Source organism: Stomoxys calcitrans, chromosome 2 (genome assembly GCF_963082655.1).
Source record: "Stomoxys calcitrans chromosome 2, idStoCalc2.1, whole genome shotgun sequence".
Classification (NCBI taxonomy): domain Eukaryota; kingdom Metazoa; phylum Arthropoda; class Insecta; order Diptera; family Muscidae; genus Stomoxys; species Stomoxys calcitrans.
The window spans coordinates 8,997,524-9,022,381 of NC_081553.1; the positions used below are offsets into that span (position 1 = coordinate 8,997,524).

General features: G+C 36.6%; 1 protein-coding gene across 4 annotated transcripts in view; it reads left to right on the forward strand.

Annotated features, from left to right (window-relative positions):
• Positions 1-24,858, forward strand: part of LOC106084351 (elongation of very long chain fatty acids protein 7) — a 113,772-nt gene that overhangs the window by 53,970 nt on the left and 34,944 nt on the right. The window contains exon 1 of one of the 4 annotated variants that reach the window (XM_013247998.2): positions 11,985-12,068. The exons of 1 other annotated variant lie outside the window; for it this stretch is intronic. The gene's annotated coding sequence lies outside the window, so the exon portion shown is untranslated. Of the gene's footprint in view, positions 1-11,984; positions 12,069-12,520; positions 13,374-24,858 lie in introns of those variants that run through there. 2 more of the 4 variants (XM_013247981.2, XM_013247988.2) reach the window with 2 other exon arrangements.

The following is a 24,858-nucleotide window of genomic DNA, read 5'->3' on the forward strand; positions in this document are numbered from 1 at the left end:
TTGAAAAAATTTTTTAAGAAATCTCTACTGCCTTCAAAAATTGAGATATTAAGCTGAAATATGGTACAGATACGTATTTTTGATGCACGCTAGTTAAGTTTTTGAACGGGCCAAATCGGACCATATTTGGATATAGCTGCTAAATAGACCTATTTTCCGATAAAGGGTCTAATATCCAACTTCGCTGAAATTTAAAAACAGTGAGTAGTTTTAGGCCTCCCGACATCTGAACCAAATATGCTCCATATCGGACTATATATATATATATAGCTGCCATATATACCGATCTCCCGATAAAGGGTCTGATGGCCATGAAAGCTTTATTTATTACCCGATTTCGCTGAAATTTGAAACGGAGGGTTATCTTAAGCCTTCTGATATCCGACCTAAATATGGATCAAATCGGACTATATTTAGGTATATTTGCCATATAGAGGGTCTAAAGCCCATAAAAGCTTTATTTTTTAACCGATTTCGTTGAAATTTGGAACATTGAGTAGTTTTACGCCTTCTAACATAGGTCCCAAATATTGTTCAGAGCGGACAATATTTAGATATACTTTATTATTTTTACGCTTCCTAGCATAGGACCCAATTATGCTTCAGATCGGACTATATTTAGATATAGCTCTCATATTGACGGATCTGCCGACAAAGGGTCTGAAGCCAATAAAATCTTTATTTGTTACCCGATTTCGCTGAAATTTGAAACAGAGCGTTACCTTAAGCCTCCCGATATCTGATCTCCTAAATATGGATCAAATCGGACTATATTAAGAAATAGCTGCCATATAGACCGATCTCCAGATAAAGGGTCTGAAGCCCTTAAAAACTTTATTTTTTAACCGATTTCGCTGAAATTTGAAACATTGGGCGGTTTTATGCCCCCTTACATAGGACCCAAATGTGATTCAGATCGGACTATATTTCGATATAGATGCAATATAGCTGTCATATAGACCGATGTGCCGAATAAGGGTCTGAAGCTCATAAAAGCCTTATTTATTACCCGATTTTGTTGAAATTTAAAATACAAAATTCAACAGTGACTTATATTTATTAGCCCACTCAATATCCATGTCGAATTTGGGTGCATAAGTTATCCAATTTTCACCGAATTGTGCCGAAAGGGGGTTTTCATATATACCCGAGATGGTGGGTATCCAAAGTTCTTCCCGGCCGAACTTAATGCCTTTTTGGTTGTTTTTTATTTGTTGATCAAGTTTTGATTCACCCCCTCTAGTGCACATGGCTGCAAGGCATTTGTACTTCTCCCATAGTCTGTATCCCCCCATATTTAACTCTTTGTACTTAATGATTTGACGATCGATATCAATTTTGTGTAATCATAAATTTTTTAATTTTTATTTATTGCACTTACCTTGTTTTTGATTACATTTGGACCCATTCCATAATAGTGAATAAAGTGATTTGAGTGGTAAGCAAAATATTTTTTTTATTTGTTATATTAAAGGAAACGTTAGGAAATGATTTACAATATCGCTCATTTACATTATTTTTCTTTGACGTATTCTACTGATTAATATTTCCAAAAACACTTGTGTAGAGGGCAACCCTAATTCAGAATACATTATTAATATTTGGTGACATTAATGTAATATATTGTATTTATTCCGCGTAATAATAATTAAACACAAGACTTTGTTCATCAAAGTAAAAATATCGAATAGAGCTAATAACCCATGAACGCCTGGCCCTGTTGAAAGGAACTGTTAACGGTGTGAAGTAAAAAAAAATAAATCGAGCTAATTTCTCATATCTTGCTCTGAAGTAATGAATATGCCAGTAAGGACAGTTTGCATCGATCAAAACGAATCATCTGAAGAAGCCATGCTTTGTTAATAAGGAAGTCAATGGTCTCGTACCTGTCGCAAATTCTGATCGTTTTTCGCTGATTACTCTCTCAAAATGAGTCAATTGTGTTCGGTACAGGTCCTTTGTGATAGTCAAATCCCATTTCTACAGCTCATACGATCCCACTCAATACGAACTTAATTGCATGATGTCCAAGTTTTTAAGGAAACATTTCCCGTAGTGAAAGATTTTTTATGTAATACAACAAAATTGTTATCATAAATAGAAGTTAAGTTATAAGTAAAGGAGCTATTAATGCTTTATTTTGCGTTTAATTTTTAGAGACAAAAATCTTTAAATGAAGGTCATAATATTGTTTGTATCATAAAATGTTTGGAATATCTTTGCGACAAACAAATTTGTTTTATTAGGGAAGTACTATTTTTATAGTAACTGTGTAACATTTCTCTCCACTGTTGAACGATAGTCGTGGATTTATCACTTTTCGATGTAGAAGTCACTTCTTTCATGGTAAAACTTTTAGGAACATCGTCTGTGGTAAAGGATGGTTTTTTTCGCAAAAATTTAAAAGTTCTTTTTAGCCAAAAATGTCACTTTTTGATGTAAAAGTCACTTCTTTCATGTTAAAATTTTTAGGAACTTCGTCTTTGGTAAATAATGTTTTTTTTCGCAAAAATTTAAAAAGTTCTTTTAAGCTAAAAATGTTTCGTTTACAGCAGAATTTGTTTTGTTGCCTAAAAAGCATCTTCGTTTAGTGCAGTTTATGCACTGGTGGCATCATTGGAACGTACTTCTTCAAATATGATGGGAATTGTAACGTAACTAGGAATGAGTACCGTGAGATGATATCCAACTTTTTTTTTGCCCAAAATGCAAGAGTTTGACTTGCATGACATGTGGTTTCAACAAGACGGTGTCATATGACTTATTGACTTATTGAGAGGCGAGTTCGGTGAACATTTTATTACACGTTCGGGACCGGTCAATTGGCCGTCTAGATCGTGCGATTTATCGCCTTTAGACTGTGTTTTGTGGGACCAAGTTAAAGCTCATATCTATACAGATAAGCCCTCTTCAAGTGACGCATTGAAAGACAAAATTGAAGCATTTATACCGGCCGAAATGTTTGAAAGAGTATGCCAAAATTGGACTAAGCGCATGGACCATTTGAGGTGCAGTCACGGTCAACATTTGCATGAAATAATCTTCAAAAATTAAATTATATGGACCGATTAAAGCAAATATTTCATGCATTTTTCTGAATTTTATGTGTTTGGTTTTTGAAAAACCTTCCTGTAGCTCTTTAAAAATCTTTAAAAACAAACTTCGTTTGTGGTAAAAGAGGACCTTTTTCACCAATATTAAAAAAAATCTTTTAAGCCAAAATTTTTTCGTTTACAGTAATGGATGCTTTGTTAAATAAAAGATAATTCGTTTACTTATTTTTTCTTTTGTATCTCTTTTAATTGACAGAGAGTGTGAGCGCGAGTGCGTAGTGCTGCGTAAGCTCAAGATTCATATTTTTCATTGAGTTTAACTCAATCCTCTAGAAATCATTTGCATAGTCTATGGTGTTCCCCATGTAATTGGGGTTTTCCTTTTACTATCATTTAGCTCAAATGCAATTGCCTCAATATGGAAGGATAGCAATTGCGTCATAAAATTGACTTGGTCATCAGCCCATTAATCCATCCATCCATCGTTGGCCAGATGCACACAGTTATGTTATGTTGAATGCATTTCTGGTATTTTCCCAGACAGGTATTTTTTGCAAAACAAAAACAACTATCGCTTCAAAAAGAGTAAAACCTGTCGGTCAATGGCATTCAGGTGAAGTTCAGTTGAATGTTGAACAATTACACAGAAAGTTTAATTTACGACGCGATTGATTGTTTTATAGATGGGGGTTTAGTTAACAAATATAGCCTCCCCCTTCCCACAAATATGAAAGAGTGGCTTAAATATGGACAATAGTCATTATAAAAATTCCAGAAAAATCTCAAAAAAGACAATTAATTGTGTTCAATTAAAATGTGTGTTAAAACTTTTAGCTTGATTGTATATAATTATCGGCTGAAAACCCCCCTCTCTGTAATTGTCTAAAAGTTTTGCAATCCAAATTGAAAAAAATGCCACTTTTCTCATCAACAACAATGTCCATTGAAATACTAAATTGTTCGTTCGTTAGCCTCTATCTCGAACGGTAACACTCTGAATGAAAACAATCGACCGCCGCTACTTTGTGGCAACAAAAACAACACTGCCTCTTATTGAACTTCAATTTTAGTTTTTAAACTCCCTTTTTGATGGGAAATTAAACACACACTTTGAATTAACGGTCATTTTAGAAAGAAAGAAAACGAAATAATTAAGACACGCAATGTCTTTAAAGCTGCCCATTGTGGTTGGAGAGCAGAATTATGTTTTTTCTTAGCTGATATGGTTTTGCGAAAATGTAAGTAGGTATACAACTAAAAATTGACTTTTATGATTGGGAACTAAAAGTGATAGAAATACCGGTAGCGTAAAGTGTGAGTAGTTTGTTCCAATTCATGCGGAGCATTGTGTAAGAAGAACGGGGTTAAAATTCACAATGGGTTATGAGGATAAATAACGACAAATCGTTTTAGAGCTTTACTATGTCCTCCAAAATTCCAAAAAATTTTCTTGTTAAAATTATTGCAATACCTATAAACCTTTTGCTTAGATGTTAAGAAAACCTCATAGTACTTGTTTTCAAGTGGCAAAACATTTGATTAAATCTGAGCTAAGTTATAAAACGATTATCAATAAATTGTGGAATTAAATGATTGCAATATTCGACACTTAAATTAACTTAATTAAAAAATTGAGGCAGTCGAATATTTAAAGTCGAAGATCGGGGGTTCGTCTTTCCATATCATTTTATGGAACAAGGTGGACCGTATTTGGCGCGCCTGCTTAAGGCCAACAGTTCATTTCACTTACAAGTTGATAGCTTAAATTGATATCATGAAGGCCCACAGGAGATCAAGAAGTCGAGTCGGGGAATTGGTCTTTTTGTGAGCTATATGGCTCAATAGGAATTTCCTATGATTAACATCAAAATTTCAAGTGAACTGCAGATCCGAATTATTCTTAGTAGTTCTGTTCGCATACTTTTCCTATAAAAAGCTGCTGGGAAGTAAGAGCCATTTTACTCTCTTTAAACAATTTGTAAGCTAAAGTACGCGAACGACTTCCGGTGAAAATTTGCAGAAAAACAGCTGATTTTTGTTTTGGTTTGTTATACCCTCCACTATAGGATGGGGATATACTAATTTCGTCATTCTGTTTGTAACACCTCGAAATATGCATCTAAGACCCCACAAAGTATATATATTCTTGATCGTCGTGATATTTTAAGTCGAACTAGCCATCGTGATATTTTAAGTCGAACTAGCCATGTCCGTCCGTACGTCTGTCCGTCCGCTGTCTATTGAAAGCACGCTAATTTTGAAGGAGTAAAGCTTGCCGCTTGAAATTTTGCACAAAATACTTCTTATAGGTGTAGGTCGGTTGGGATTGCTCATGGGCCAAATCGGTCCGTGTTTTGATATAGCTGCCATATAAACCGATCTTGAGTCTTGACTTCTTGAGCCTCTAGAGGGCGCAATTCTCGTCCGATTTGACTGAAATTTTGCACGTGGTGTTTTGGTATCACTTTCAACAACTGCGCTAAGTATGATTCAAATCGGTTCATAACCTGATATAGCTGCCATATAACCCGATCTTGGGTCTTGACTTCTTGAGCCTCTAGAAGGCGCAATTCTCATCCGATTTGACTAAAATTTTGGACGTGGTGTTTTGGTATCACTTCCAACATTTGTGTGAAGTATGGTCCAAATCGGTCCATAATCTGGTACAGGTGTCATATAAACCGATATTTACTTCTTGAGGCGCTGAAGGGCACAATTCTCACCCGAATTGGCTGAAATTTTGCATGCGGTGTTTTGATATGACTTCCAAAAACTGTGATGAGTATGGCGCAAATTGGTACATAATCCGATATAGCTCCCATATAAACCGATCTGGGATCTTGACTTCTTGAACCTCTAGAGAGAGCAATTATAATCCGATTTAGCTCAAATTTTATACAACGGTTTCTCCCATGGCCTTCAACATACGTGTGCAATATGGTCTGAATCGATCTATAGCTTGATACAGCTCCCATATAAACCGATCTCTCGATTTTGCTTCTTGAGCCGCGGTTCGGACTATAACTTGATATAGCTCCTTTTCCTCCTTCTCCTCGTCCTCCTGCTACGTCCTTATTCATTATTCTTTGTTTGCCTAAAAAGAGTTACAGCGCAAAAAATTCGACAGATGCGATCCATGGTGGAGGGTATATAAATTCGGCACGGCCGAATTTAGCACGCTCTTACTTGTTTTCTACTTGCTTGCTTGCTTGAAAACAATTTTTTCTAATAAACAATGCTGGCGATACTTTGAGGTATTTTCCATAGACAAACGTCAATTTATTGACCCTAGAGTGAAAAGGCTGGAAGAGGAGCCATTTGCATATCAGTGATGTTCGTGCCGCTGGACAGCCATCAGAAATTACCGTGCAATCCCATGGCAGCCGGTTGGACCCGATGGAGTCTATCATTGGTTCGATAGAGTCTTTCAGTGTACGAAACACTGCTACAACAACAACAACAACCGTGCATCATCCGTGACGCTGGTTCCGGACAGAATCTCTACATTGATGCTGAAAAATCTGAATCTGTCTGGAGTCGATTACCTTACAACTGTCCCCAGCCTATCTGAACACTATTATAGTACCCGATGTGTGGAAGATGGGCAGTCAGATCCCGCTACTGTAACCTGAAAAGGACACGAGTAAGGGGCAGCCGTACAGACCGATCCCCCTTCTCTCATCAGTAGCCAAGACGCATGAGGGACTACTCCTCCCGCTCCTCTCGTTGGACAATTTCCATTCACCGAGCATCAGCATGCATTTCGAAGGCTGCATAGGACTACAACTGCTTTACATGCCATCACCGTATACAAAAGTACACTTGTTGTGCTGACAAAGAAATCTTGGACTAACCATCTAATGTTTTTGGATATTGTTGCTAGATTAATTGCTGCGACCACTGATGTGAGGCTAAGGGAGCCCTCTATTTTGGTATAAGCTTTTGTATTTTCATGTAATGGCTGCTTTTCATAAAACAGCGGACCTTTACAAAACATCGGTTCAAAGTTGCAAATTTCTGCTGGCAAAAAAGCCCCTGTAGAAATTTGCATGTTCTCTATTTTCGAACTGTTAAAATTTGCTCTCTCTCTCTCTCACGCTCTCTTCTGCTGGCAAATAAAGTACGCGAAAGACTTCCAGTAAAAATTTGTGCAAATTTGCAAAATTTTTTGAGTTCCCGAACACAGCTAGTCTCTATGCCGATTGGTGTATCAACAAGTCTCCTCTGGGTACTACTTTATGTGGTGGTCTCAAGAAAGGCGGTATTTATTTTCGATGGACTCTCACAATAGTTTTTAAGTTTTTGTGCTTGTTTCTATCAGGTTTTACCACGTTGAGGTGTTTTTTTCCTAATTAAATTATATCAGTGATCAAAACTAATTATTTAATGGCCTGATGCCCTTCAAACGTACATATAGTAAATGTGTACTTGATATAAGAAACAATTTTGATGTATTGCTGCAGCCCCCCATTGTGCAGACAAAGAGCAAATTACAATATTGGTCACTATGCAAGCGTAAGCGAAAGACAGATGAAGAGTGCCAACATAAATGGGCGAGCTAAAATCTTCCGTCTTTTTTGCCAAATAGATTTCGACTCGTTTTGTTGGCCCGACTTACTGACAGACTTACGGGCGAGCATTCATCCATCCATTCATTCAGACATCTGCGTGGAATGTTCGGTGTAAACTGCATGCATGGATGGTCGAGCGAATGGTGAGAGGGTAGGTAGTACGCACATACAAAGCGCGCAAACGCAACACAGTTACCCACCTACCTAGCCGGCTGCTGTTGGTTGGTGGTGGTGGTCATTATTGTTGGCCGATTTGTTGCGGCTTCTTTCTTTAGCAGCTTGATTGGTGGCAGAAAACATAAAACAAAGCCAAAAAAAAGCCAACCAAAGCAACGAAAGCGAAAGTGGTTTCTTTCTTAATGCTGCCTCTGTTGGCTGGGCTCCCCAATGCTGTATCTTTCCCACCATTGATCATGATGAAGATGATCATCACGTCGTTTCTGCATCTCCGTCACCACCATGATGGTGGTGGTCAGGGAAGCAGACTTATAAGCTCTTTGAAATGAAAACCGTTAATAATGCCTGCTATGGCTGGTTGGTTAGTTCGCTGGCGGGATAGGTGGTCAGTTAACTGGATGATGGTTTCTGGTGCTCTTTGCTTCTGCCTTATGACGGATGCCAGTAGAGTAGTAGTAGCAGCAGTAGAGAGAGCAAAACAAAAGCCAAAAGATAACGTTTTCTGCGTTACATCAGTTTTGTTTGAAGAAAATAAAGCATGAAAAACCAAAGACACCAAAGAAAATTATTAAAACTTAAACATAGTATAGTATTATGAGATTGCAATACCAACCATACATACATGAGTGGGCGAATTGATAGCATTCAAACTGTAATACATAATAGAGTTAATGAGAAAGCTAAAAGAACCTGGAGATTTTTTACTCTATTTATTAGCTAGAATGTTGCTGAAATGGTGTAAATGCTGCACCCAGCTACTTTTTCTAAACTTTCTTAACATTTTTTGCTTTTTTTAAACTAAACGACAATGATCTCAGTATCCCCTTTTCCTTAATGCAATGTTCATGGAAACTTTTGTATAAACGATCTCATTAGTGGATGTCACCGAGGCGCAGATTCTATAACACGACTTGGTTCGAATCTTGACAACCTTGAATCTTTTTTGTAGGTGCAAATTCAGCGAAATGCATGAACACTTTATTTGAATCGATAGTACGGTTCATATAATTTAATGTTTAAAGAATATTTCATGCAAATGTTGACCGTGACTGCGCCTCAAATGGTTTATCCGCTTAGTGCAATTTTGGCATACTCTTTCCAACATTTCGGCTGGTATCTCACGAATAAATGCTTCAATGTTGTCTTCCAATTCGTCAATTGAAGCGGGCTTGTCTGTAGCCAAATGACCGGTTCCGAACGCGATATAAATTTTCGCAGAACTCGCCTCTCAATGAGTCCATTGTTACGAGTGCTGTGTGGCATCGTAATATTGAAACCATATGTCATGCAAGTCAAGCTTTTGCATTAAGGGCAAAAAAAGTTGGATGTCATCTCACAGTAGCGCTTATCTGTCACAGTTACGTTACGATTCGCATCATCTTTGAAGAAGTACGGTCTAATAATTCCACCAGCCCATAAACTGCACCAAACTGTGACTTTATCTGCATGCTTGGTAGTTCTTGCAATGCTTCTGGCTGATCTTCACTCTAAAATCGACAATTCTGCTTATTTACGTACCCATTGAGCCAAATACCCAACTGAACATAAAATGGAAGAGGTGGACGATGAACTTTCTTAACAGAGCACGCGTTTTGATAATAAAATTCAATAATTTGCAAGCGTTGTACGTTTGTAAGACGATTCATGGTTAAATTATAGACCAAACTGAAGATGTTTGACAGTGAAACAAAACGCAAAACGAGCGTGAGTTGTTTAAAGCAGTGTTGCCAAAAAGAAAATAGAACTTCCTTTATAATAAGGCATTGGGAATCAATCAAAAAAAAAAAAAAAGGCGTCTTATCCGAAAATGTTTCTGAGTCGATCCGTACACTTATCTATGCGTCTATCTCTCTTTAAAAAAATGCGCTAAGTTATGATACCCTATACCACTGTAGTGATACCAATACTAACTGCAGTCTGACCGACAATTATTCAATGAGAGCGTAATTACCTGTACGCTCACGCTCTCTCAAACTCTGCCAAATGATAGACACAAGAGATCAACTAAGCAAACGGTTCGTGTTTTCTTGAAACAAGCATCAAAAGCATCAAAATTAACCTAAAAATTTTTAAATATTTTCGTATTTGAGCCATCCTTTACCAATGAAGAAGTCCCAAAGGTTTTACCATAAACGAAGCCCATAAAAGCTTTATTTTTTAACCTATTTCGTTGAAATTTAAAAAGTGAGTTTTTAAGCCTCCCCCACCTGACCAAAATATGGATTAGTTTGGTCTATATTGAGAAATAGCTGTCATATAGACAGATCTCCCGATAAACGGTATAAAGACCATAAAAAGCTTTATTTTTATCCGATTTTGCTGAAATTTGTAACAGAGCGTATTTTTAAGCCCAAAATCCGACTCAAATATGGTATCGATCGGACTATATTTAGATATAGATGTCATATAGACCGATCTACCGATAAACGGTCTGGAGCCCATAAAACTTTAATTTTTAACCGATTTCGCTGAAATTTTAAACTGAGTTTTTTTAAGCCTTCCTAAATTCGCCTTAAAATTTGGTTCAGATCGGTCTATATTTAGATATAGCTGCCTTATAGACCGATTTGCCGATAATGGTTCTAAATCCCATAAAAGCTTTATTTATCACCCGATTTCGCTGAAATTTGAAATAGTGAGTTGTTTTAAGCCGCCCGACATCCGCCTCAAATATGGATCAGATCAGACTATATAGATATAGCTGTCATACAGATTGATCTTCCAATGTAGAGTATTGTCTGAAAATGTTACTTGTGTATGAGTTCTCGGGACCTGAATAAAATATGATTGAGACCAGCCCCTATTAACATATAACTACGTATATGGAAGTGGAGTTATAATAAAATAGGATGATTATTATATCCTTGTTTAGTTTGGTCCACATCGCTCCATAGGTTATAGGTGCCATATAGAAAGAACTCTAGATTTAAAGTATTGGCCCTATAAAAAGCGCATTTATTATCCGTTTTTTTTTTGAAATTTTAAGTTATCCAATACTCACCAGATTGTGACGAAAGGGGGTTCACATATATACCCGAGGTGGTGGGTATCCAAAGTTCGGCCCGGCCTTTTTACTTGTTTTACTTCCTTTTTTAAAACACTCCAGTTCGAGTTATTTTTGGTATTTTTCCTTGCAAAGATATTTTGTACTATTGCAACCATAGCGAAAAATAGTCAAAGCAGTCGTCGGCAAAAATCAACTTGAAACCAAATACATTTCGACTTTTGTCGATTTTCTTTTAACTCTTCCGACTTCTTCGTTTATTCGACTTTTTTAAACAGTAAAATTCGACATTGATCTTTTGACGTTTTTACACAAAATTAATCGATTAGTCGAAAGCCGTCTTTGGGATCCCTGACTTCTTCTTGATGTATTGTAGATTGTTGGGGATTGATAGGCCATATCGGCTTAGATTTGGATAAATGTAGCTTCTATATAAAATTGTCTTTCAGGTCCATAAATAGATATACACCACATATAAACCGATTCCTGTATTTGAAATCTACAGCTCCTTGTAGGCTGAAATTTGTCTATCCAAAAACACTTGGGCCCTCCAACACTCAAGTCAAATATCACCCAGATAGGTCCATGAACAAATAAAGACTTTATGTAAATTTTTCCCCAGTTTGACTTCTGGAGACTCCAAAATTCTTTATTGATTTCTTCAATACTGATTTCATTCAAATACAAACTGATTTTATTAATAGACAATTTCAACAGAATTCATGGTGGAGGGAATCCAAGGTACGGCTCGAACTTGGACAGTTTTTTCTTGTTTTTTTTTTACTCACTTGGATACTATGAAGAAATGTATGCAAAGTCCCTCGCAACACTTAGTTATGGTCATTTGCATACTATTAAACAAAACAAAAACAAAAACCTCTTTAGCTTCTAAGGTTTCGTAGACGGCGAATGTTACGGCCTATGCTTACCTTTTAATCAATTAGCATAAGCACATGCAGAAGTAGAATCCGCTCCATCAACAGTGAGCTGTGAGTTTTCTCTTCTAACGTTATGCCATCAATGAGTCAATGAACAATTGAATGCTCCATGTTCTGATATGTTTTTCTCCTGCACTCTCCTCGATACTTGTCGTCCATTAATCGCTACTACAATCGGTCGATCTAGGGTTAGCCGATTGCGATGAATTGACGGGTGAATATTATTTAAACCTAGAACTCAATCACAAACAGTCAATGTTCATATTGTGATCACATTTGTTTGAGCTCTTCTCCCGGAAAGCAACGGCATCGAATAAACGGACGGGTAAACGAACATGTTAGATAGAAAGATGCTTGTAAAATTTCTAAAAAAAAATATATTTTTCGTTTTTTTTTTTGTTAAATTAATTTATTCAAAAATTTGGTATTTTTTCGTTCTCTACTGTCCGCCAACTGGGCGAAGAAGAAAACTAAGAGGAAGGAAAAAAGCAAACATAAGCAAAGAAAGTTATTTACCATAATAATGTGTCGATCGATGGTGGCGATGGCTGTAGCGAAGTCGACTCCTCGTCGTCGTCGCAATCGTCATCATTGGTGATGAGGTTGATTTGATTGGGTGGCGAAGTTGGCGGCGACGGCAGCAGCAGCTGTTATGGTTTGGGGCCTGACTTGCAAATAGTTGACATGGAGTTACTGACGCCGCGGCCTCAGTCCGGTCGACGAACGCTGCTGCCGCCACTGCCTGATTTGGTGCGGTTAACGTTTTTGTAAATGGAATTTTGTCGTCAGTTGCATTTTGAACGCTTACGTATACGGTTGCTTTCTGTTCCAATTACTACTCTCAAGCGGTTGGTGAAAATACACACGGATATCGACGACGATTGTTTTGTGACGATTTTGCGCTGTAGTTGTTAACATTATACGACCATTTGTTGTTGGTGTAATTATCAGCATTTGCTTCATTTATTTCGCGTTTTTTTTTTTTGGTTTCTGAGTCGATCATACACCGTTAAAGTTTTGTTTTGGAATAATTGTGTAACCCCAGAAATCTGCCTGGCGGCAATGGTGATGGTGACCAAGTGAAAAGCAAGTTAGGGAAGAATCAAAATTACAAAAAAGTACGTCTTCTTCCTTAGAGATAGTGAGCATCAATAATTTTAATTGTAATAAGTGTGTGTTTAAGACCGATTGTGTTGTTCAACGGTATTATCGGTTAAAAATTTGAGTTCAATCCATAATGGCATGAATCATATGATCAAACCATGGCTGCATGAATGATTAACCAAACGGGAAACACCAAAAACGACTACAATGATAAGAAACCAACCCCTCAAGGATTAGTAACTCAGTTTTCAGAGAGTTTTATTGAATCCACTTCTACTATTTCTCCTCGCTATCAGTCCCCCCAGTTAGCCTGAGTGAATCATTTTGTTTATAAACATTGGGCTGGCAGGAAAAATTCATCATACCTTGATAGACTTTGCTCGACAAGACCGCCACAACGAACGTCAACGACTTCGACTGTGAAGTTATCTGTCTGCCTCTATTGCTGATTAGTGTGGTTTTTTCGCTTTTCTGCGGTATTTGAACAGTTTTTGCCGAATTTGTCGTCGGACGCCTTGTGAATTGGGTGAGTGTTGCTTCCGCCTCCCCACCCTTTGCCGTTTAGCTTTGTTATCGTTATGAGGATTTGTTAAAGATGAAGAGAATGCTTCATAATTTGCAAACTTTTCTGTTACTTATTCATCGTTTTGGTGTTGCAAACAACAACAAAAGCAAAAAAATTACCCTTGATGGGGGTTTTCTTGATTTGTTAACCATTTTCTGTCAATGCTTCGATATTGTAACTCTAATTCACCTCATTTTGTGGTGAATATTTAAGGTACTATAATTGCACAACTATAAAAATAGAGAGCGGCGTTAAAAGTGAATATTTAAATATAATCCAATAAAAAAGAGAACAAATTTGCAGATTTTCCCGATTATTACAATAATTTAAATATAACAGTAAATAATAAAAAATGTAAAATATTTGCAAAAATAGAAAATTGTGTCAACAATTCTGCAATTCAATAACAAAAAAAAATGTTTTTTTACATTATGTTTATGTGCGCGGATTAAAAAAAATTAAAAAAAAAATAGTAAATACAACATTTAATGAAATTTTTTTCTGTAAAAACCTAAACAAGTTTAAAGAATAAATTTTAAATAACAATTTGTTGAAGGAAATCATAGCTCCTTTCTTGTTTGGGAGCAATTATTTTATATTTTCCCGTTTATACCATAATCTTAATCAAATCGATCTAACTTAAAAAAAAAAATAAATATTTGAAAGCAGAATTTTATGAAACAAGTGTGAAATATTTTCAAAATTGAATTTGTGTTAAAAATTCAAAAACAAAAAATTAAACGAAAATCAGAAAAATACAAAAAATACATATTGTTTAAAAAAATATTGTAACATTTGGGAAACGTATTTTAAACAAAAAAACACAAAACAGTAATAAAACACTCCCTATATCAAATACAACTAAACCAATATTTAAATTGAATTTAGCAGCAACATGTTTAAAATGAAATCAAAAATAATTAAACCAAATATTATGCTATGTGTAAAAGAGACAAAATATTTCGTCAAAAACCAAAGAAAATTACAAGAAAAAATGTCATCCTCATTGAAAATTGCAAATTTTGTGCGTAAAAAATGTAAAACAAGTAAAAAGGCGTTAAGTTCGGCCGGGCCGAACTTTGGATATCCACCACCTCGGGTATATGTGTAAACTACCTTTCGTCAAAATCCGGTGAAAAATGCATACCTTATGCCCCATAGCAGTTATACCGAAATATGTTCCGATTTGGACCAAATACTTATATGTACAAAACATTGTTCCATTTTGTATAACAAATTATTGGTCTTTTAAGTAGCTATATCTAAAAATAAACCGATCTGAACCATATACGACACGGATGACGAAAAGCCTGACATAAGTCACGGTGTCAAATTTCAGTGAAATCATAATTTAAATCGAGATATCGGTCTATATGGCAGCTATATCCAAATCTGGACCGATTTGGGCCAAGTTTCAGAAAAATGTCGAAGAGCCTTACACAACTCACTGTCCCAAATTTTGGAGAAATCGGACAATGAATGCGCCTTTTATGACACCAAAACCTTACATCGAGAGATCAGTCTATATGGCAGTTATATCCAAATCTCTACCGATCTGCGCCATATTGCAGAAGTATGTCGAGGTGCTTAACTTAACTCACTGTCCCAAATTTCGCCGACATTGGACAATAAATGCGCCTTTTATGGATCCAAAACCTAAAATCGAGAGATCGGTCTATATGGCAGCTATATCCAAATTTGGAACGATCTGGGCCAAATTGAAGAAGAATGTCGATGGGCCTAAGACCACTCACTGTCCCAGATTTCAGCAAAATCGGATAAAATATGTGACTTTTATGGACCTTAGACCCTCAGCATCAGCGGATCGGTCTATATGGTGGATATATTCAAATCTGAACCGATCTGGAACAAATTGAAGAAGGAGGTCTAAGGGCCTACCACCACTCAATGTTCCAAATTTCAGCAAAATCGGATAATAAATGTAACTTTTATGGATCTAAGACCCTAAATCGGCGGATCAGCTATATGGCAGCTATGTCCAAATCTGGATTTATCTAGGCCAAATTGAAGAATGATGTCGAAGGGCTTAATACGACTCACTGTCCCAATTTTCAGCAAAATCGGATAATAAATGTGGTTTTTATGGGCCTAAGACCCTTAATCGGTGAATCAGTCTATATGGCAGCTATATCTAAATCTGGACCGATCTGGGTCAAATTAAGGAAGGATGTCGAAGACCCTAACACAACTCACTGTGCCAAATTTCAGCAAGATCGGATAATAGATGTGGACTTATGGGCCTAAGACCCTAAATCGGTGGGGGCTTTATCAAGATATATTGGGTTGCCCAAAAAGTAATTGCGAATTTTTCATATAGTCGGCGTTGACAAATTTTTTCACAGCTTGTGACTCTGTAATTGCATTCTTTCTTCTGTCAGTTATCAGCTGTTACTTTTAGCTTGCTTTAGAAAAAAAAGTGTAAAAAAGTATATTTGATTAAAGTTCATTCTAAGTTTTATTAAAAATGCATTTACTTTCTTTTAAAAAATCCGCAAATACTTTTTGGGCAACCCAATAGTTCGATATAGCCCATCTTCGAACTTTACCTGGACAAAGAAAAATCTGTGCAAAGTTTCAGCTCAACATCTCTATTTTTAAAGACTGTAGCGTGATTTCAACAGACAGCGAGACAGACGGACGGACATGGATAGATCGTCTTAGATTTTTAGGCTGATCAAGAATATATGTACTTTATAGGGTCGGAAATGGATATTTCGATGTATTGCAAACGGAATGACAAAATGGTGGGTAAGAAAATAAAATCTGTGTTCCCATGACTAGAAATGGGAAAATGGTAGTGTGCGGATATACAAATGATGCCATGAAATTGTGCTCCATTAAAATGCAACTTAAATTGAAAACGAAAATACAATAATACCTCGATTTAGAGTTCAAGTCGTTTCGATTTACGTCATTTCAATAGTTTCAAAACAAAAATCGGTCTATGTGCTTTTTTGATTATTAATATCAGGGAATGCAAATGGTCAATAAGCGCGACTGTCATTTATTATTTGGATAACCCCAATTTTGGTCCATGTGCCTATTGGCTTATTTGTTGAGTAGGCTTTTAACAATCGAAAGGCCAAGCATTTTTCACACATTTCTTTGCCGAATTCGCCAAAATGATTGATTTGGTGGAAAAATTATAAAATTGAAAATTGTTGCTTTAAAACCGACAAAATCAATAAAAAAAAATTGTTTTTTTTATCAAAAAAAAAAAAAAAAAATCTCAAATTTTAATCTCAAAATAGCTCTAATCGGTCCTTTTGACCGGTATGGTCTCTCTAGAGTTAATAATATTGTCAACGCGTAAGGTGAATACTTTCTAGTGTCGAGGTGAATACTTTCTAGTGTTGAGGCGAATACTTTCTAGTGTTAATATTGCCAACCAATTAGGGAGAACACAATGCGGTCGATACCAAAAATTGGGCTAAAATGCAGTTTTCTTAGAAAAAAAAATAAAATCAAATTTTTGCAGTCCCAGACTAAAATGAACGCAGGGACACGAATTCCTTTTCACTCAAGTGAAGTGATGCCGAAGAATTTAAAAGAAATAAATAAAAAAAATCGCGAAAAAGCTTTTAGAAAGATTTTTTTAAAAATTCGAAGCTCGCAAAAAAAATTTATTTTTTTTCAAAAAATCTCAATCTTCACGATTCCTTACGGTCTACTTTAGAGGTTGACATAATCAGGAAAAGATTCCTATTCCGCTTCGAAAATTCTCAAAACTCGGAGCCCCAGTATTAACATTATATTCGTATTCTACGTAAAATTTAATTAAGCTTTTGAGTTTCATTTTGGCTATATTCGGCGCTATTTCACTTGGGTGTGGATAGGGGTTTCTTGGGGTCCCCAGGCTCGAGCCTAGAAACTCACTTCATATCCGTGTTTTAGAGCAATATTTTTGGCCGTTTTCCCGTGCACTGCACTTTTACCTTTGGACTTATATGCAAATGCAAATTTTTCCCATGAACATTCCACTAAGGAACTGGGGCAAACTTCTCACATATCCTTGAGTGCAGTCCGATTCAAGTTAAACTCAATGATAAAGGGCCTCCTTTTTATAGCCTAGTTCGAACGGCGTTCCGCAGCGCGACATCTCTTTCGAGAAAAGTTGTACATGTCATAGTACCTCACAAATGTTTCCAGTATTAGGAGGGGAAAACCACCGCTGAACATTTTTTCCGATGGTCTCGCCAGTATTCGAACCCAGTCGGTCTATATAGCGGCTATATATAACTAAACCCCTACCAATTCCTGTCAAATGTGGACCATATTTGGATACAGCTGCCATATAGACCGATCTTTCGATATTGTGTAATGAGACTATAAAGGGAGCAATTTTATACCCTCCCCCATAGGATGGTGGTATACTAATTTCGTCATTCTGTTTGTAACTTCTCGAAATATTCGTCTAAGACCCCATAAAGTATATATATTCTTGATCGTCATGATATTTTAAGTCGATCTAGCTATGTCCGTCCTTCCGTCTGTCTGTCGAAAGCACGCTAACTTTCGAAGAAGTAAAGTTTTACGCTTGAAAATTTGCATAAATACTTCTTATAAGTGTAGGTCGGTTGGGATTGTTAATGGGCCATATCGGTCCATGGGGTTACTGGTCCAGCGTCCCAACCGCATGGGTTTTGTGGGATTGCACACGTATCCCTCGTTGTGGCGAGCCGCTTGCTCCGACGCTCGTCGCCAGCCGCCCCTAACCTGGGAACAGGCGCTGATGTTGGCCATTGGTTATTTGAAGGCGAAGTTTTACATGGCATATTACCTCACAAATGTTACCAGCATTAGGAGGGGAAAGCCATCGCTGAACATTTTTCTGATGGTCTCGCCAGGATTCGAACCCAAGCGTTCAGCGTCATAGGCGGACATGCTAACGTCCGCACTACGGTGGCCTCCCTCTGTCTTCAGACTCACTTAGACTTTTTCGCCCATTGTGATAGCACAGGAACAGAAGAAGAAAGATGCCTTCTAGTTCCTACCGTTGAACCTACCAGATCGCTTTAAAAAGCCCAACAACTTGCGAATGTTGACATCCGCTAAATCAGACAGGTTTTCAAAGAAACGAGAACCTAAATTAGAACTCCTTCTGACTGCCAGTGCGGGATACACACACAGAAGTTGTTCTATAGTCTCTTCTTCTTCGAAGTCCTCACAGCTTCTGCAAAAGTTTTACTGGCAACCTTCAGTCTGTCAGCATGTTTTCCGTTTAGAGAGTGACCTGTCATGCAGACACAATGACTGTCATTGACGGACACGATGAAAGCAAAGCGGCAGACCTCTTCAACTCTAGATTTGGCCACATAGTTTTGGAATGCTTACAGCCCCCTCTTTGTGACCAAATATCATTCGTTGCCTTCGGGCCTGAACCTGAAAACTTTGCTTACATGTCACTAGAGGCATACCCACAGATCCAATTATCCTAGAATGTGTAAAGTAGGTCCTAGTATCGCAAGCTCGTCCGCTTAACAATTGCCTGGGTTATCTCTGTGGTCCGGCAAGCAGAACAGGTGAATTTAGAACTTTTCAGCCATCTCGTTGGGTGATCTGCGACAGTCGACGGCAGTTTTTGTTTTCAGAAATATGTTCTCCAGGGATTAAATGACTGCCTGAGAAGATAATTATGCCAATCGTCGTTATGACACTATATCTTAGCCATTCCACCACTTCTTCAATTGCAAGAATCTCTGCTTGATACACACTGCAGTGGTGGGGTAACCTTTTCGATGCGACCAGTTCTAGTTCTTTAAAGTACACCCCAAAGCCCACCTGGTAGTCTAGTTTTGCACCATACGTATAAAAGTGTATGTAACTTCTATTACCAGGGATATTGTAGTTCCAATCGGTTCTATCAGGAATAGTGGGACAATACTTTTTATACCCACCACCGTAAGATAGGGGGTATATTCATTTAGTCATTCCGTTTGCAAAGTATATATATTTCGGATCGTCGTAAAATTCTAAAACGATTTAACGATGTCCGGGTGTCTACCGTCCTTCTGTTGCAATCAGTCTACAGCCTGCAAAAATTGAGATATTGAGCTGAAATTTTTCACATATATGTCTTTTTGATGCAAGCTGGTTAAGTTCTTGAACGGGCCAAATAGGACCATATTTGGATATATCTGCTTTATAGACCGATTTTCCGATAAAGGGTCTAATGCCCATAAAATCTTAATTTTTCATCCGATTTTGCTGAAATTTTTAAATAGAGAGTAGTTTTAGGCCTCCCGACATCTGAACCAAGTATGGTTCAGATCGGACTATATTTAGATATAGTTGCCATATAGACCTATCTGCCAATAAAGGGTCTGAGACCCATTAAAAGCTTTATTTATTGCCCAATTTTGCTGAAATTTGAAACAGTGGGTTATTTTAAGCCTCCCGACGTCTGACCTAAGTATGGTTCAGATCGGACTATATTTAGATATAGGTGCCATATAGACCGATCTGCCGATAAAGGGTCTGAAGCCCATAAAAGCTTTATTTTTTATCCGATTTCGCTGAAATTTAAAACAGTGAATAGTTTCAGGCCTCTCAACTTCGAACCTAAATATGGTTCAGATCTGACTATATTTAGATATTGGTGCCATATAGACCGATCTGCCGATAAAGGGTCTAAAGCCCATAAAAGCTTTATTTTTTATCCAATTTCACTGAAATTTCAAACAGTGAGTAGTTTTAGGCCACCCGCCATCCGACCCAATTATGATAAAAATAGGACTATATTTAGATATAGGTGTCATATACACCGATATGCCGGTTAAGGGTCTGAAGCTTATAAAAGCTGTACTTATTACCCGATTTTGTTGGAATTTTTAATACAAAATTCAACAGTGACTTATATTTATAAGACCACTCAATGTCTGTGCCGAATTAGGGTGCATAAGTTATCCAATTGCATCGGATTGTGACGAAAGGGGGTTTAAATATATACGCGAGGTGGTGGGTATCCAAAACTCGGGCCGGCCGAACTTAATGCCTTTTTAATTGTTATCCGTTAGCATATAACGATGAAGATAAGATCCTTATTTCAAAATCATGCTTTCGAAAGTTGAAGTGTGTAATAACTAGTTTTCGTTACTTATTCTAAAAAACCCCAAAACGCCTATACAAAAAATAATACTCATTAACAAAACAGTCTTAATTCATTATGTATGGGTAATAGATAAACAAGCATTTAAAAAACTAGAATTTTAACTTTTCTTTTCTATCTAAAATTTGTGGTATTGCCAAAACCAAATGGCCACAACCAGTCTACATTTCTTTTAAATCATAGGTTAATGCCTTTTTCTCGCCACTTTAAGACTTTTACGTCTAGATTTCCGCATAAAGTTAATATAATTTACAAATCAACAATGGTATAATGACACCGCACTTTTAAGGCAGAAGAGGTTATTGCGAAATTTAATATGAATATTGAATATCGCAAATTTGCATAGAAAATACATAAACGCTTGCAAAAAGGCAAAACAACTTTTTAAAACATTTACGTTAAATATAGTTGGATATGATTGAAAGGTATACACAAAAAAAATAAATAAAACGTTTGCGACTTTTTTTCTTTTATTGTAACAGAGTAACGTTTCGCTTCAACATATCAAACGTTAGCCATAAACGTAGCATTATTGAACGTAACTAACTTTGTTTGTTGTAAACCCTTTAGTAGCTTCGCTTACGGTAAAATACCTTTCTATTGTTGTTAAACCAAAAGCTTTTTAATTGCAAAAAAGCTTTGATAGCCGCAAACGATTATTCGTTTGTGTCTCTTCTACTAGAGAGAAAGAGTGAGTATTCGAGCATATAGACTATTGCAAGTGGAGGCTACCGTAGCGCAGAGGTTTGCATGTCCGCCCATGACGCTGAACAAAATTTCAGTGGTGGTTTTCCCTCTTAATGCTGGCAACATTCTCTCCAAAGAGGTGTCACACTGTGGCACGCCGTTCGGCCTCGACTAATAAAAGGAGGCCCCTTATCATTGAGCATAAAACTTGAATCGGACTGCACTCATTGATATGTGGGAAGTTTGCCCCTGTTTCTTAGTGGAATGTTCATGGGCAAAATTTTTTTTTAGACTATTGCAAGGCGTATTTATAAGGTAGCCGCATCGGCAAATTGCTACTACTACAAATTGCATCAGCAAAATCTGCTGTTTGAGCACACAAGTCTGCTGAAAAAAAATGTGTACGCTACATTTCCTAGACATTTCCTAGAATTATTTTTAGAAATTTTGTTGGAAGAGATGATTTTTATTTGTGGAATATTACCGTAAAGTAGTTACCTGATCCATCTCTTGGTATAAATTTCGACATGTGGCTGAGCTATTTCGCTTTTTTTGTTATTGGTCTAGTAATGTGCACATAACTTTAATGGTCTTGTGTATCCAAATTTTAAGAAAAAAGTTATGGAAAGTATACATTCAGTGGTTACAAACATCCACTGTGACACATTTACATATATGTCCCATTTTTTCTTCTAACATCGCCTTCCTAATTAAGCAGCAGTCATTTCCAGCAAACAACAGAGTTTTCAGCAGTAAGCCTGCTACTCTGAAATTGCTGCACTACTGATGTAATAGCAGAACTACTGCTACAATAGCAGCAAAATTAACTACAAATATTCAGCAGACAGTGTTTGCTATTTTCAGCTAACTCTTTCAATAACGGCTGGACCAATTTTCGTGCAATTGTCACAAATGGTTGGTTGCCCCCCGATGGATATAGGGTAATCAATTATAGGTAGATCAATTTATGATAACCTAACCCCCTGAAACAGAAGTAATGTCTGCTTTCCCATTTTTAGCAGACAAAAACTGCAGTTTTTGCTGTTTTGAGTAAAAAATTTTGTTGAGTGTACTATCAAATACCATTCGTTTGAGTCCTGTCCCGTCCGTTGCCCATGTCTTGGGGTATAATTTATGGTTGGGGCCACTCTCCTGGGAATAGACTCTAAATTTGTACATAACTTTCGCATTCTATTTTTAAGTACCTTTCGTTTGAGTCCTGTATTGTCCCGTTCGGTACCCATGTCCCTTTGGGGTATAATTTTGGGTTGGGGCCACTCGCCTAGGAAAAGACTCCAAATTTGTATGTAGGTTTCGCATTCTACTTCCAATTACCTTTCGTTTGATACCCATATTTCCCCAATCGGTAGACATGTAATTTTTTGAGCGGTTTTTGGGGGTGGACCTCCTAACTCTTGGGGTCAAATTGATTCATAAAGTTCGTACTCTACGCTTAAATACCTTTTATTTGATACCCATTTTGCCCCAAACGATAAACATGTCCGTATGGGTGTGTTTTAAATTTGGGCGTCCCCCACGGTTATTTGACCCCAAAGTTTTATATCAATTTTGTGTTTTAGGGTTACCATTAGGGGGCATACAAAATTTCGTTTTGTATGTACCATCGATTTAAGCGAAATGCCCCATTATGAATAATAGGTATACCGTATACGCATTTCCGTTAAAGAAAATTTTACAAATAAAATAACGTGCTTAAAATAAAGTTTACATCGATTGAATAATTGCATATGTACAACACCCATAAGTAATTTTTTGTTTTGTTCTTAGCATAACCAATACAGCAAATCATAATACAAACCCATAATTGAGTTGTGCGAAAATGGAAGGTTTTTAATTTAATTGTGTACCAATAATCACTAAGAGTTTGAATTACCCACTGAATTCTGCTTACAACTGGTAAAAATTGGTTACAACAATTAATTAAACTTGATATCATTTTCAATATTTTCACAATTTCTGGTAATATCAGAGTAAAAAACTGTATATTTGTCACAAATTCTTGCTTGAATTTATCGCAAAACAACATGTACGTTCATCGTAAACCAAGTCCAACGTTTTTCACAAAAGAAGTTTACTTGTCGAAAGTTTCTTTTATGTGAGAATATACATTTTTTTGCGTGTAGTACAGTCTATCATCAAATTTAATTGCGATTAATTGAACAAAAATGTAAGCACTACCTAATTTTATGGACTTTTGTATATAAAGTCAATCAATTTATTTAATTCTACATTAAGCTGTTTATTGCATTTGGAATTATGAATTGATTAGAATAACTAATTGCGAAAATACTATCTTAAGACGTGTACTCTTCTAAAATAAATAAAAGAATAATTTTATGTCCATAGGCATTTAATGTCAAAGAAAATATTTTGTTAAAGAGAAAAATTATTAATATAAGAACAAATCGAAACAATAAGCTTCATTTTTATTTATCCTGTAGAAAGATGTACTATGCATAAGCCTGGATACCAACCAATCCAGAATTTCTTTGCACTGGATAGATAAGGACATTCCAAAAAGGAACACTCATATCAATGAGTGCAGTCCGACTAAAATCTTAGCTATTCTTGAGCTACATCCTTGTTTGTGCCGAGTTTTTTACAAATCATATTTTCATATAAAAACCCATATTTTGCTGTAAACAAAACATTTTTGGCCTAAAAGAAGTTTTGAATTTTCGGATAAAAGAGCCAACCACATACGAAGTTCCTAAAAGTTTTACCACAACCTAAGGTTTTACGTTAGGTAAGAGTGGCAGTCGTTTACAGACTCAACAAATACAACAAATCTTACCCATGAACATTCCATTTCTCCTTGGAAAGGAGTTTTACATGGAATAGTACCTCACAAATGTCGCCAGCATTAGGAGGGGAAAACCACGCCTGAAAATTTTTTCTGATGGTCTCGCCAGGATTCGAACCCAGGCGTTCAGCGTCAAAGGCGGACATGCTAACCTCTGCGGTACTAGCCTTATAGTACAGTATACTGAAAAAAAATTGTAATTTTAATGATTCGAGCCAAAGATTAGCGAACTTAATTTAAAGATTACCAATTTTCCAACTTTTTAAGAAAACATTCCCTTTGGTGAAAGATATTTTCGTTGATATTAAGGATTCTTTATTTTTAATGGTAAATCATCATGACGTAGAATAAGAATCAATCAGCGATCAAAATTTAAAACCGAAATTTTATTTAAAAATTTTATTTAAAGATAGCATCTTTTTGTTAAAGTTTTGGTTCTTTGGCTCGTTTACATTGCCTATCGATAAGGAAAAATCTTATATTTTCGAACAAAATATTTTTCAGTGTAGCTGGCCCGGTGTGATTTGCTACAACATTAAGTGTTTGCGGTCCCCTTTTTTAACTCTCACATACCTTTCATTAGAATATTATATTGTCCCGTTTGGCATACATGTCCATTTGGGGCATAATTTTGGGGTGGGCGACACTAAATTTTTAAAAATCTTTCGTAATCTACACTCCAACAAATAACCGTTATTTGACCCCAAGTTTTATATAAATTTTATGTTTTTGGGTTACCATAATGGGGCATTTCGCTTAAATCGATGGTACATACAAAACGAAATTTTGTATGCCCCCTAATGGTA